Source organism: Aquarana catesbeiana, linkage group LG01, assembly GCF_042186555.1.
Source record: "Aquarana catesbeiana isolate 2022-GZ linkage group LG01, ASM4218655v1, whole genome shotgun sequence".
Lineage (NCBI taxonomy): Eukaryota > Metazoa > Chordata > Amphibia > Anura > Ranidae > Aquarana > Aquarana catesbeiana.
Window position 1 is genome coordinate 635,867,292 of NC_133324.1, and position 14,493 is coordinate 635,881,784.

General features: G+C 41.2%; 1 protein-coding gene across 2 annotated transcripts in view; it reads left to right on the plus strand.

Annotated features, from left to right (window-relative positions):
* The window catches only part of CCSER1 (coiled-coil serine rich protein 1), a 1,308,521-nt gene that overhangs the window by 483,934 nt on the left and 810,094 nt on the right, over positions 1 to 14,493 (plus strand). The gene's annotated exons all lie outside the window — the stretch shown is intronic.

Genomic DNA, 14,493 nt, shown 5'->3' on the forward strand with positions numbered 1-14,493 from the left:
AAGTTTTTCTTTTGTTTCTGTTATAAAATTTTGTAAATAAGTAAGTTTTCTCTTTCACTGATGGGCGCTGATAAGGCGCCACTGACAGGCACTGATAAGGCAGCACCGATGAGGTGGCACCAATCAGGTGGCAGTGACGGGCACTGATAGGTGGCACTGATGGGCACTGGTAGGCGGCACTGATGGGTGGCACTGATATGCAGCACTGATGGGCATTGATAGGCGGCACTGATGGGCACTTATGGGTGGCACTGGCGGACACTGATGGGCAATGAAAGACTGCACTGATGGGTACTTATGGGTGGCACTGATAGGCAGTACTTCTGGGCACTGATACGAGACACTGATGGGCATTGATATGTGGCACTGATAGATGGCATTGATAGGCATCACTGATGACACTGGCATGCAATGGGGATGGGCACTGATTGGCAGCTGCCTGGGCACTGATTGGCATTTCCCTGATGGTCTAGGGTGGCATACCTGGTGGTCTAGGGTGGTGCCAATCCCTGGTGGTCCTGGCGGCATCCTGGTGGTCCTGGGTGGGCATCTGAGGGGGAGGCTGCGCTGATAAACAATCAGCACAGACCCCCCTGTCAGGAGAACAGCCGATCAGCTCTCCTCTACTCGCGTCTGTCAGACGCGAGTGAGGAAAGGCCGATCAACGGCTCTTCCTGTTTACTTCATGATCAGCCTTGATTGGACACGGCTGATCCCGTGGTAAAGAGACACTGTCAGAGGCTCTTTACTGAGATCGGTGTAGCGGTGTGTCAGACTGACACACCCCATCACCGATCGCCGCGATGCACTCCCCCATGAGGGCACGAGAGCGGTCGCTCTGACTGGACATCGTATGAAGGCCTCCCAGAACGAGAGCCGCGCTGTCTAGCCATCATTTGACGGCCAGCGAGCGTGAGACGGTTAAATTGTCTGTTTGGCACCAGTATTAGTAACAGGCGTGGATGCCTGCACAATCCTACACACACATGCACAGCCATTTATCGTCACACACATATGCACGCCGAAGCACCGTCTTGTGTACGGGCAAACCTTCCCTGACAGGGATGAATAAGGTCTGGGAGTATAAATACTAATCTATTGGCTGTTTTTTTGGACACACTCTTGACGTCAATATCTATTAAATATTTCAGTTTGTAGGATACAGGGATTGTACAATCTCTACTTTTTTGGCTACTAATTTATTATAAGCCTATTTCCCTTTTGTGGCTATTGTCCTCCATTCCAGATATTATTGTACAGTAAGTTCAGGGTATTTACAACATCTGCTTTTAAATTTAAATCAGAACCTGGTGCTTTAGAATTAGTTAACCTGATAATAGTGGTCATCGGGGTTGATTTACTAAAGGCAATAGACGGTGCACTTTACCAAGTGCAATTGCACTCTGGAAATGCAGTTGCTCCAGAGCTTAGTAAATGAGGTTAAGCTTTATTTTGCAAAGAGTACCCAATCACGTTCTTAAAAAAATAAAAAAACTGCATTTTTACTTGCACATGATTGGATGATAGAAGTCAGCTGAGCTTCTGCTCATTTACTAAGTTCTGGTGCAACTGCTCTTGCAGAGTGCAGCTGCACTTTGCAAAGTGCACAGTCTTTGCCTTTAGTAAATAAACCCCATTACATCTTGTAGGGGGTTATAGCAACATGGAGTCTGTCCAGTTGTTCTGAAGTTTCTTGAGGGATTTGTATGTTGTAGTTTAGACATAAAGTTGTTGTCACCTAAGGGTGCATTAACACCTATGAATGCACTTGCACTCCAGTTAGATACAAGAACCCCAGCAGGGGTCCCGTGATTAGCATTATTAGTGTGGTTAACTGCTGGAGGCAACCACATTGAAAGCAATGGTAGGCTGCCAGCTCCCACAGCTAATCACAGCCAACTTGCATATACATGCTTATTGTCTGCATCCAGGGTTGATCACTCGCATGTGATCACTGCATCAGAGCTTGCATGTAAGCGTCCATGATTAGCTGTGGGAGCTGGCAACATCCTATTACTTTTAAAGGGGTTGCCTCCCACAGCTAATTGCAGAAATCCCTGTTGGGGTTCTTTGGGTGCATTGGCTAAAGAGTTATGTACTTATGAGAAATGAGTGTAGTCTTTGTCTAGAGGATGCAATACTCTCCATGTATCATGTAAGTTAAGAGCAGTCACCATTTTAGCTGATAAAAGCGCTGGATATCGGCTGTCCCATTTGATCTCATCTTGTTGGTGATTAATGGGAGTGTTGGTCTTCCTGTTCCTGCATAGTAGCATTCAAGTCACCCAGTTGAGGAGTTTAGCATAACCCAGTCGGTTGTGGTTCTGAAGAAATCAGAGTTGGGGGAGACTGGGACATAGGTGTTGGTGATTGTTAACGCCTCATTTAAAAAGTTCAGTACAATTAGTGAGTTTGCGACCTTACTGATCATGCTCAGACATTTTTATTGAAGAGAATGATCATCCTAGCATGTCTACTATCAGAGTGGGAGCCCGATACTTCCCCTACCCATAGTTTTCACGTGTGATGAAAGTCTTCAGCTTTTAAACGTGTTTGTTGTCTAAGAATTTCCATTCTTTTTTTGTGAATCTAAACCCCTTAACTCTTCAAAGAACGATATGCATAGGGTAGTATACAGAGAGACAAAGGAATAGTTTTTGAAGATGCAGAGGTAGGGTAATTTATGTGCCTACAGGTTAGATATAACATAAAGTGTAATTTCACCTTCGTGGAAAATCTGTAAGGTGACCTTACACTGGACCCCCTCCCCATCCCTGCCCAATCCCGCCGTACTGTAGTCCTGCGATCCTGCACTGTCAGGCACCGGAACATAGCTTCACCGGTCTAGGGATTTGAAATCCTCCTGGCTTTCTCTCCTCTCCTCGCAGCACTGACAGAATGGGTTAGATGGATTCTGATTGGTCAGTGCCATCCATGTGATGGTGCTGACCAATAAGAATGCCTCTAGTTTGTACACATTGAGAGGTACAGAAAGGAGATTAAGCTGCGGAGGCTTCACAATACCCAGACTGGTGAAGCGCCATTCTTGTGCCTTACATAGCATGATTGCGAGACTGCAGTACAGCGGGACCGGGGTGGATGGGGAGGGGGTCCAGTGTAAGGTCACCTTACAGATTTTCTGTAAAGGTGAGCATATACTTTATTAATTTTGAGGGGCTAGAGGTGGGGGGCCCATTTCTAGTGTGTGATATTCTACCGCTGTAATTAAAGGGTGTAGGAATATGCAATGATAAACAGGTGAACACATAGAAAATTTGGTTTTCTGAGATGGACAGCAAACAGTTAAACAAGTCAAAATAATAATAACTGTATTAAAAAAAAACAAAAAAAACACAACAGTAAAGCTTTAAAATAGCATTTAGGAACTTTGCTTTTTTTCCTCAATAGATAGCACAATTTTACTTTTCATAATTAATAGATGACTTTCCTAATGTCCTTTCTGCCCAACTCACCCTAAATGTACTTATCTCTCACCTACCTAGTCATTGACTGCCTTGAATTTGTATCCTCTGTTTTCAAAATGTCAATAGAATGCATCCTAAGTCCCTGGCTTCTGTAGCATTGTGAGTCAATCCAAGGAAATAACAAAGCCTGCAGAGGAACTGCATATCTCATGATGTAATGCCTTACTGTAGCACAGAGTAGATCGTGTTTTGCCTTTCTGGACCACACGTCCCTCATTACTGTTCCACCACTTTTTTTTATTTTCACCCACTTTTCTACTTCCTCCTTCCTCTTTTATATGAGCACATGGTAGGTAGTGTTGTCATTGTTCTTGTAATCCAGCCAACTCCATGAGAGGGAGGATAAGGGGGGAAACACATTGCTTTCACTTTTGTTGTAATCCATTTAGCTTAGTAAGACATAAGAAATGTTCCAATAGTGTAGCAGGTATGTGTAGGACCCTCACTAGTGTGCTAGAAGTGATAGTGTTGTTTTTTGGTAGAGTAGGTCATTTTCCAGGCTTGGCTGGCAGCCATGCCTGGTTGTGTTTTGATCTGGGCTGGGAATAACTCAGAGCAGAGCTGGTGACTCATAGACAGCATCACCAAGAGATCCCACCTCTTTCCAGAATTGTCTAGTATCTTCTGGAAAGGAAGGAGGAGAGGAAGGGGGGAGCTGTCTGGGTTTTCTGAGGAGTGCTGACCAATCCCAAACTTGGATTTGCAGAAGCAGGCCTCCTTATATACCCAGGGTCAGCCTAGCTGAAGACAAGTGTGGTGGGCAGAAGTGGGTATCTGAATGACAAAAGGGGGGTGCAATGTATTAAAGAGGTGGGCGGGAGCACTGTCTTAGAGAGATGGGCAAGAGCAATGTCCTAGAGAGGTGGGCAGGGGCAATGTCCTGGACTGGAAAGAGGAGGGTTTCCGAATTACTTCAGGCACAGAGGACATAGAGAACTTTTACACTCTGGCAATGGCTGTGGCGTTCTGCAGTTTGTTCAGGGCTGATGCCTAGAAGACATGGAGAAGTTTTTTGTAGAAGTTAACTGGAGGTTGTGGTGAGGCTTAGTCCAGAACATAGTGACAGCTTTTCTGTTTCTGCAGCACAGGTACATTGTTGCTATACTGATAGATAGGAAAGCTGCACTATGAAAAATAAGTGAACTAGCCTTAAAATCAGGGGAGGTCTCAGTGTCATGTATGGGGAGGTATGAATGGTTGGGGAAACCCAATGCTGCATAAAGCAGCGTGTGAGCAAGCATTGAGGGACCCCGTAAACAGCTTACAGAGATTAGAATGATTTCATAATATGAAATTCAAATACTAAACTGTAAAGGTGTAGAAATAGGAAATAGTCAAAGATTGTGCTTATCTCTGTAGAGGGGCCACAAGAAGAAAGTGTTCATATGTTCTCTTTTCCTGTTGCTCCTACATGCGGCATTGAAACCAGAAAAGTCAGCTTCTCGTTTTTCAATGGAGATGATATAATAGCTGTTCTGTGACTCACTGATATAAACCTAAAACCAATAGATGTACAAATAAAAAATTAGATATGAAATAAAACTATATGAAATAAAAAGCAGCCAACACTCAAACATACAAGGTTCAAGAAAATGTGGAAGTGATAGTGTGGAGCTGGAAAAATGAATGTATACTCCACTCAAGGAATAACCTTGGCCTAACAACATGCAATTGTATCATAGCCAAAACATAATTAGAAAGAACAGTGGGCTAGAGAATATACATTGAAACCAGTGAAGTGTACAGAGTCCACAGTGTTATGAAGCAAGGGTTGCTCCGTTAGGATATCTTCAATCATGTGTGAGTGGCGAAGTGCTTGTCTGTAGTCACTTCTCAATGGGTAAATAGAGTGAATACTCTTAACAGATATGATGGACCCCAAGTGTCATATGACAAAGGGGTCGTACAGGCTAGACAGGTCTCATGGAGTGTGATCCAGATGTAGAAATCAGGCCAGTCCTGATGGAATGTCACCAACTCTCGGTTCGTGGATCTCCAAGATATCCTGCAGTCAAGGTGATAGTCTGTAGGTCCGACTCTTCATGGGCTCCAAGGAACCAACACATGGAAAGAGGGGAAAGGGAAGAAGGACTCCAATTGGTGCAGGTCAAACCGGATGGTTTATTGATAATATCAAATAGCAGTACATTAAAAGTGATCACAAAAATAAAAGGTAAAAGCAATGTGGGGTGCAGGTAACGCTATCCCAACGCGTTTCGACACTAGGAGGTCTTCAACTGGGGCAATGCCACACTATCACTTCCACATGTATTATATTGCAACTTACCCAATCATTAGATGTGGTGGCCTCATCGGTTTTCTTTTCTTTGGCTCTTTTCACCTGGTGACCTGGCCAGTAACGCACCCCCTGTATTAGTGAGACACAACTCCAGATGAATGAGAACAGGAGGCACAGCATGTATTAGCAGATTCAAATACACTAAACTAATTGAAGCCAAATTCCAGCTCACACCTTATAAGCAGTTACAGCAAATTTCTTTTTCCTTTTGGGATAAAGTGTTTGCATGAATAAATATAAGCTGATCACTTTATTTAGCCTTGTTAAGTGGTTTGTCTTATCCATGTAAACTGATACATTTTGGTGGAGAGCTTGTGCTTTTGAAAAACAACTGATTTGCTGACTGGGTCACCAGATGAAAATAGAAGAAAGAAAGCCTAAAACAAGAATTGGTAAGCTGCAGTATAAAGTAATACATGTTTGCTTTTGGGTTTAATACCACTTACAGTTAAATGGTACTGGTTGGAAATGTTTCACATAGATGTCTCTTTGGGGCTGAATTAAAAGTTTGAAATAAGAAAAATCATCTTTCAATTGTCATTTCTGAACTCCCCATCTGAAATGAAATAGGTGCTATAGGCATCTGCCCCAGTATTGTGAGTGATGTCCTATGCTACCATAACTACTTGCTGGTGCTTACATACATCAGACCCAATATTGTGAATGCTGTTCTATAACAAGTTTACTACTCACGTGTGCTTACATACAATACATTCACCCCAATGCATTTCATGTACATGTTGTATTAATTATGGATCTTTTAAAGTATTGATATTTAATAAACCAAGGATTAAAAAGCACAATGAATGGACTTGTGTTCATGTAACTGTTTGTCATTTGTTCTGTGGTCACTGTGTGACTGCGGTTATTGCTTTTGTGGTTTGTGTTGATTTATCTATTGGGGGAGTATTAGTCTGTGGCTGATGATATTTTAACATTTCTTCTTCACATATTTTAGAAATACATTAAAATAATTATTTGCTTTTTATATGATGCAAATGCTTTAACAGACTTATCATGAATATTCCTTTTTTTGTTATATTGCTTACCATAGCGGAATATGAATATGTTACATAATTGCATGTTCAAAGTAGATTCCTTTAGTGTTATTTCACAACAAACATAACATCATGAGATTATAGCTGAATGTCTCCCTTGTGGATTTGATTTATTTCCCTTTAATGTCTGTAGGAGGGAAATTGCATATACAATTAATTATACATAGAGGAAAATTACACAAATTTAATTTGGGCATACATAAACAGAACATGCAGTATTAATGTAGCTCTAAAATGGTTCACTAACTTTCTTTCTTGCTACATCTTATTGACGTAATATTTATTTAATATACATGATTGTATTCATGTTGTATGCATTGATTATCCTTCCAATCTGCATACAGCATTAACTAAAGTATGACCCAAAATTTAAATTTATAATCAAGATTAATGTGTATGTATGGTATAAAGGCTGAATGAAGTAATAACTAATTTGCCTAATGGCTGAAATTAAACTTTAAAGTAAAACTGTGATAGAGAAAGAAAATACAAAACTTCACCCCTGACCCTGTGCTAGGCACTTTGTGAAAACATAAAACATGACTTTAAGTTAAATAGAATAGATAAGACTGGTATCATGGCTTCAGGTATTGATTGTGTTATTGATTCACTAAAGGAGTTGCTTAAGTGAATATTTACTTTTCAAAGTGATTATTCTCTAATTCTTTAGAAAATCAACTCAGTGTCACCTGTTTAAAGTGGTTCTAAACTGTATAGCCGCTATAACCGATAGCATTAATCACTTTGTGTTCTCCCAGCAGAGACAGCTCCCTGCGCTCCGCCACCGGGAGAACACAATAGCTCCATGGGAGAGATTCCCCTAATAACACAGTCAGTGTTCGAGTGACTGTGGTTGCAGGAAAGAAAATCAGACCATCTATGGCTGGCTTTACACTTACCTTACTCCTTTATCAATCCAGCACTGTGCTCGGCTGCAGGTCTACTCTCCCCTCTCTCTGCTCTTGCTGCTGTCAGTCAAATCCTGTAAGGAGGTAGTGGGGGGCAGCTGAGCCACGCTGCCCTCCACTTTTTCGTGGTTCGGAAGGGCTTGCTATGGTGGAATATGCAGAAGAGGAGAAGCCGCCAGTGGGGGACACAAGAAGTGTAGGTAGGGGGCTGCTCTGTGCTATTTCTTAACACAGAGCAGGTAAGTATAGCATGTTTATTATTTGAATAAAAAAAAAAAAACTTTAAGGCCTTTTATGGATGAGCAAAATGCAACATGCATACAGATGTATTCAGCTTGCATTTGAGGTCAGTAAGAGAAGCTTATGATATCCTTCACAAGTGCATCTTACCTCTTAAACTAGACAGCTTCAAGCAGTTGTAAAGGCTAAAGTATATTTTTTATATTTCAATATTTTTATTGGAAAACAAAATAACAAAATACAAAAAAGTCAGTCATATAAGCAGATTAATATCAAATTGTCAAAGCAATATTCTCCAATACAGCAGTAGTTGAAGAAAATTCCCATTATCCATTCTCCACCCATTACGGTAACAAGACACAAAAAGTGTGACAAACATCAAAAATCGGTGGGATCCAATCCTAGCCCCTCAATCATGGGCCAGGTAATCTTTATGCGAGGGAACGGTATAGACACAGAATCTTGGGAGGTCCCAAATAAGGTCCCTGGGACAGTCCCAAGCCTCACGGTCATAAGTGATCTCATCCGAGATCAGCTGTATTGTGCAAAATTTTCCTGAAATAAAAGAAAAGATCCAAACAAAAAACAAAAGGGTCGTCCTGGAGTACACTATGGAGTTGAGATATAATCAATCCATGGGTCCTATATCTTATTAAATTTCTTGACTTTATTACAGAGAATGTGATTGAGTTTATCATTGATCATAATCCAATGAAGTTTATTCTTAACCTGGTCAAGAGGGATTATTGATTGTTTCCAATGTCTTGCAATTGTAATTCTCGCCGCCAGTAATATATATTTAATTCGTTTTACTGATTGTTTGGGGATTTCATCAGGTAATTTGTGAAAGAGTGTAACAAAGATAGGGGGCGCTAGATACCATATTATTCAAGTGCTCCAAATAAATATATCTCCTGCATTACCAAAAAAATGGAAATGTAAGAAAGCTAAGGGGCGCTAGATACCATACTATTCAAGTGCTCTAAATAAATATATCTCCTGCATTACCAAAAAAATGAAAATCATAGTATTGACAAATAATAATTAGATTCCACATTGAAGTGCCCACAATAATGAAAAAAAATATATATAGTGATTGATTGTCCACATAAAAAAGTGATTGAAGTAGTTGAAGTGATATCTTTCAATATTATCCCAATCCTGTTGCTGTAAACACAAAGTTTTCCATCACCAAGCGAAAATTAAGAAAAGGAAAACACCTCGAAGTAGTAGATATCTGCTTACCAGATACCAATGACTCCTTTAGTTAAAAAGAGAGTCACTAGCGCTTGTGCAGGGTTGTGCCTGCTCACATGGATGGCCGGACTGTGGTTGGTATTATAGGCATGGATCGTTCCCGTCAAGCTCATTCAACGTTCACTACAAAACATACGTCGGAGCGGTACGTGGTCACATGTCCTATCACCCAATAACATCCGGATCCTTTGGCTGCCCCCCTGTGTAAGCTGGAACGCACGCCAGCGTGGAGGAGACATGAAAGGCTTTTTCTGACTGTGGAGTCACCCTGACATGCAAGCAGCCCCAGTGCCGGGTAGGCACCCACCAATGTAAGCGGCCATTTGGCTTTTTAATTTATTTACTTTTGTAATAAATGGTTTTACGCTATGGAGACTGTTTTTGTTTCCTATGTATCCTTATCCTATCTTGAATGAGCTTGACGGGAACGATCCATGCCTATAATACCAACCACAGTCCGGCCATCCATGTGAGCAGGCACAACCCTGCACAAGCGCTAGTGACTCTCTTTTTTAACTAAAGGAGTCATTGGTATCTGGTAAGCAGATATCTACTACTTCGAGGTGTTTTCCTTTTCTTAATTTTCGCTTGGTGATGGAAAACTTTGTGTTTACAGCAACAGGATTGGGATAATATTGAAAGATATCACTTCAACTACTTCAATCACTTTTTTATGTGGACAATCAATCACTATATATATATTTTTTCACTATTGTGGGCACTTCAATGTGGAATCTAATTATTATTTGTCAATACTATGATTTTAATTTTTTTTGGTAATGCAGGAGATATATTTATTTAGAGCACTTGAATAGTATGGTATCTAGCGCCCCCTAGCTTTCTTACATTTCCATTTTTTTGGTAATGCAGGAGATATATTTATTTGGAGCACTTGAATAATATGGAATCTAGCGCCCCCTATCTTTCTTACATTCCTTTTTTTGATTATCTATTTTTTTGATTATTCAAAAATTGGGGAGCAGCTTACACTGATTGTTTATATTTCCACAAATTTTTTTATTGTTGGGAATGTTTTTTTACTAGATGTACCACCAGTTTATGTAATTCATATATATTATCTGCTATCGACACCACTGGCGCGAAGGTTTCTATTATTTTCTACAATTTGTGAAAGAGGGCGGCTTCAGGAGATCTACGAATGTTTACCCCCATCACTGAATTGATTAGATTGAAAATTCGAATCCAAAATCTGATTATGAGGGGGCATTGCCACCAAATATGGTGCATAGTCCCCAACTGACCGCAACGTCGAAAACAGTTTGGAGAAGTAAAAGGATGCATCTTAGCTACTCTAGTGGGTACCAAGTACCAACGTAGGAGCGTTTTGTAATTAGCCTCAATCAGGGTAGTATTAATGGAAATTTTGAATAACTGATGAGCAAGATCTTGCCATTCTGAGAGGTCAAAAGTTATGTTCAAATCTTTTTCCCATTGGACCATATAAGTCAATTTTGAATCTGGCTCAGTGAGGGAAGTATATATCGCAGAAATCCGACCCCTCTGAAAGCCCCTAGCCTGACAAGTTAATTCAAATGTTGTAAGCGTAAGGGGGCCCACTACTTGGTGAAGTTTAGATCTGGCAAACGATGCAATTTGATTATATCAAAATATTTCACTAGGAAGCATTTGAAACTCATCTTTGAAGTATTGTATCTTGTGCAATTGATTCCCATTCAGAAAGTCTCCAATTCTCAGAAACCCTTTATTGAGCCACCACTGAAACACCTGCGGGGTCAAACCAGGTGGAAATTCCGGATTACAGAAGATGGGAGCAAGTGGTGTATGGGGGACTGCGGTTGCGTGACCTATCCCATATTGTTAGGGAATGTGATAGAGTGGGGCACAATATAGGTGGGCGTCGATGGTTGGGAAGCCACATTAGTGATCCTATGGCCAATGGATGACAGGCAAGTGCCTCTATATGAACCCAGAGAGGGACTGAACCTTTAGCCGTGGTACAGACTAATTGGGCTATTGGTGCTGACTGATAATAGGCCTGTAAATTAGGGAGACCTAACCCCCCCATAGGTTTCGGTGTATAAAGTGTTCGTTTTTGTATCCGAGATCTTATATTACCCCATATGAACCACAAAATCTCAGCCTGTAGACGCTGTATGTCCCCCCTCGGGACTGCCACTGGTAAAGTTCTAAAGTAGTAAAGGAGCCTAGGTAGAAGTGTCATTTTTATTGAATTGACTCTGCCAAACCATGAGAGAGAATAATCAGCCCAACAACGGAGATCTTCCTTGAGTCTTTTAAATAATAGGGGATAATTTGCCCTATAAATGGTGTCTATGGATGAAGTCAAGTGTATTCCTAGGTACGGAAGGGAACGAGGATTCCATTGAAAGCTAAATGTATTTTGAAGAGCCTGAACTTCAGCCGGGGGTAGTGAAATATTAAATGCAACCGTTTTTTGGGAATTTAGACGTAGACCAGAAAGTTGTGAGAAATGATCTAGTAAGGATAGCAGATTGGGTATCGTTACTTGGGGATTAGTGACATACATGAGGACATCATCGGCAAACAGTGCACATTTGTGTTCTTGTTGGCCACAATTAATACCATGAATATCAGAGTGGGAGCATATTGCTATAGCTAGGGGTTTTATTGCTAATGCAAATAGTAAGTAAAGTATATTTTTTAAATAACAAACATGTTATACTTATCTACTCAAAGTACTGACCCCCTCCTCATGGTTCTCCTGTCCAGGGGAATACAATTGTCTGTTATCAGGCAGAATCATGTACTTGCATTAGACATAATTATTCTTAGTGAATGCTAAACTGCATTAAATGATGCAATATATAAATTATTTCAATACTACTCTAAACTTTACAATCTTACACCCCCAAATGTGCACACAGACAAAAGGGACAGAACTGAGCTGATCGCTAACTTCCTAAAACAGTATAGTCCCTTTTGCCTTCAGAGGTCTCTGACTTCATTTTCTCCTGAAGAAATTTCTACAGTTTTGAAACAACTAAAACCCAGGAAAAGCCAAAGGCCCAGAAGGACTAATGCCTGTACACATGATAGGATTTTCCGACAACAAATGTTGGATGTGAGCTTGTTGTCGGAAAGTCCAATCGTGTGTATGCTCCATAGAATATTTGTTGTCGGAATTTTCGCCAACAAATGTTTGAGAGCAGGTTCTCAAATTTTCCCACACCAAAACTTGTTGTCGGAAATTCCGAGCATGTGTACACAATTCTGACGCACAAAAGTCCACACATCCTCAGAATCAAGCAGAAGAGCCGCACTGGCTATTGAACTTTATTTTTCTCGGCTTCGTATGTGTTGTACGTCACCGCGTTCTTGACATTCAGAATTTCCGACAACATTTGTGTGACTGTGTCTATGCAAGAAAAGTTTGAACCAACATCCTTCGGAAAAAAATCCACGGTTTTGTTGTCGGGAAATCCTATCGTGTGTACAGGGCATAACAATTGTATACTGTAACTATATAAATATTTCATAGACACCCTTTTACCGCGTTTTCTAAAAGCATTCAATACACTTTCTTCACCGTCACCCCCAAGCAATGATCTATTAGAAGCCCATATCACAGTAATTCCAAAATCGGGTAAAGACCCACCACTTGTATCTAACTACCGACCCATCGTGCTTCTCAAAAATCTATGCGAAAGCTCTTGCCAACCAGTTGCTGCCCTTGCTTCCTAAATTAATATCCCTGGACCAAATAGGCTCTATACCAGGATGCAAGGCAAGGGATAATACTCTAAATGCCATTAGTATACATCACTGACTTCATCACGAAAGCCGGGCTTCTTCTTATCATTGGATATGGAGAAGGCGTTCGAAAGAGTGACGTGGGACTTCATGATAGAAGCACTTAAAGCCCTTGGCATCCAGAACCACATGCTACATTACATATTGGCACAATACTCGTCACCCACAGCCAGAGTCCGAGTAAACAACCACCTGTCGGGCGCCTTCTCCATATCTAATGGCACGCGTCAGGGCTGCCCCTTATCCCCCCTCATTTTCGTTATCACTTTAGAGTCCCTTCTTCGTAGACTGAGAGCCAACCCCGATGTTAAAGCAGAAGAACTAGCAGGTTATCCCCAAAAATTGGCGGCATGTTTTAATGTTCCTTACTGATCCCATCACAGCCATCCCTAATCTTTTAAAAGACTTCTCCCTGTTTAAAACCCTCTCAAACGTGCAAATTAACTTCTCTAAGTCCCGAGCGCTGAATGTATCCTTTCTGCACAATATCCTAACACAATGCCAGAACAATTTTCCCTTTACATGGGACCCACATGCTATAACTTACTTGGGAGTTCAGTTATTGATCAAATTAACCGACCTGTACTCTAGTAACTCCCCCCTGTTTCTCAAAACTATCCAGCAAGACTTACAGAAATGGAAGTCAAGGCCCTTTTTCATGGTTTGGAAGGGCTGCAATAATCAAAATGAATATCCTTCCAATACTTCTCTGCCTACAGCATTGCAGACCCTTCCAGTCAAACTTTCTGCAACATTATTCGACTCTTACAAACAAATATGCACCAACTTCATCTGGCAATCCAAACAACCAAGACTGGGATGTGACAAACTTACAACCCCCAAACTGAAAGGAGGCATTGGCCTCCGGACTTACACAAATACTACTGCGCTTGCCAACTCACTAGGGTAATAGACTGCTATGTCCACACCCATACCAAAGCCTGGGTACGAATAGAAGACTTATTCACCCAGATCCCATTACGTCACTTACCCTGGATTAAACCGAACCTGACTCCAAACCAGAGCTCCAACCACCCTCTAATAGTCCCCACTTTACTGAACTTCAGGACATTGTGTAAAAAACTGAACCTTTCCTACTCCCCAGGGCCTCTCACCTCAATTAATCACAACCCTGAGTTCCCACCTTGCCTGACAGGCCTCCCTTTTTGTGACCCAGACCCTGAGGTATCGCTCCACACTAGAAGCTTTTTTGATAAGCATAAACTCCAGCCTTACAATGCCTTACTATCACATTTCCCAGACAGACCCTTCCCTTTCTATTCCTATCTACAAATCAGACACTTTCTGAATAGCATCACATCTCTAACATCATGGCACAGAGACCCTACCCCCTTTTGAAACTTTATGCACCAAATCCGAACCCCAGAGACATCTAATTTCAGACCTCTATTCGCTCATGTTCGCCAAATGTGACCCTAAATGTAACAAAGTTAGCCAACAGTGGGAAACAG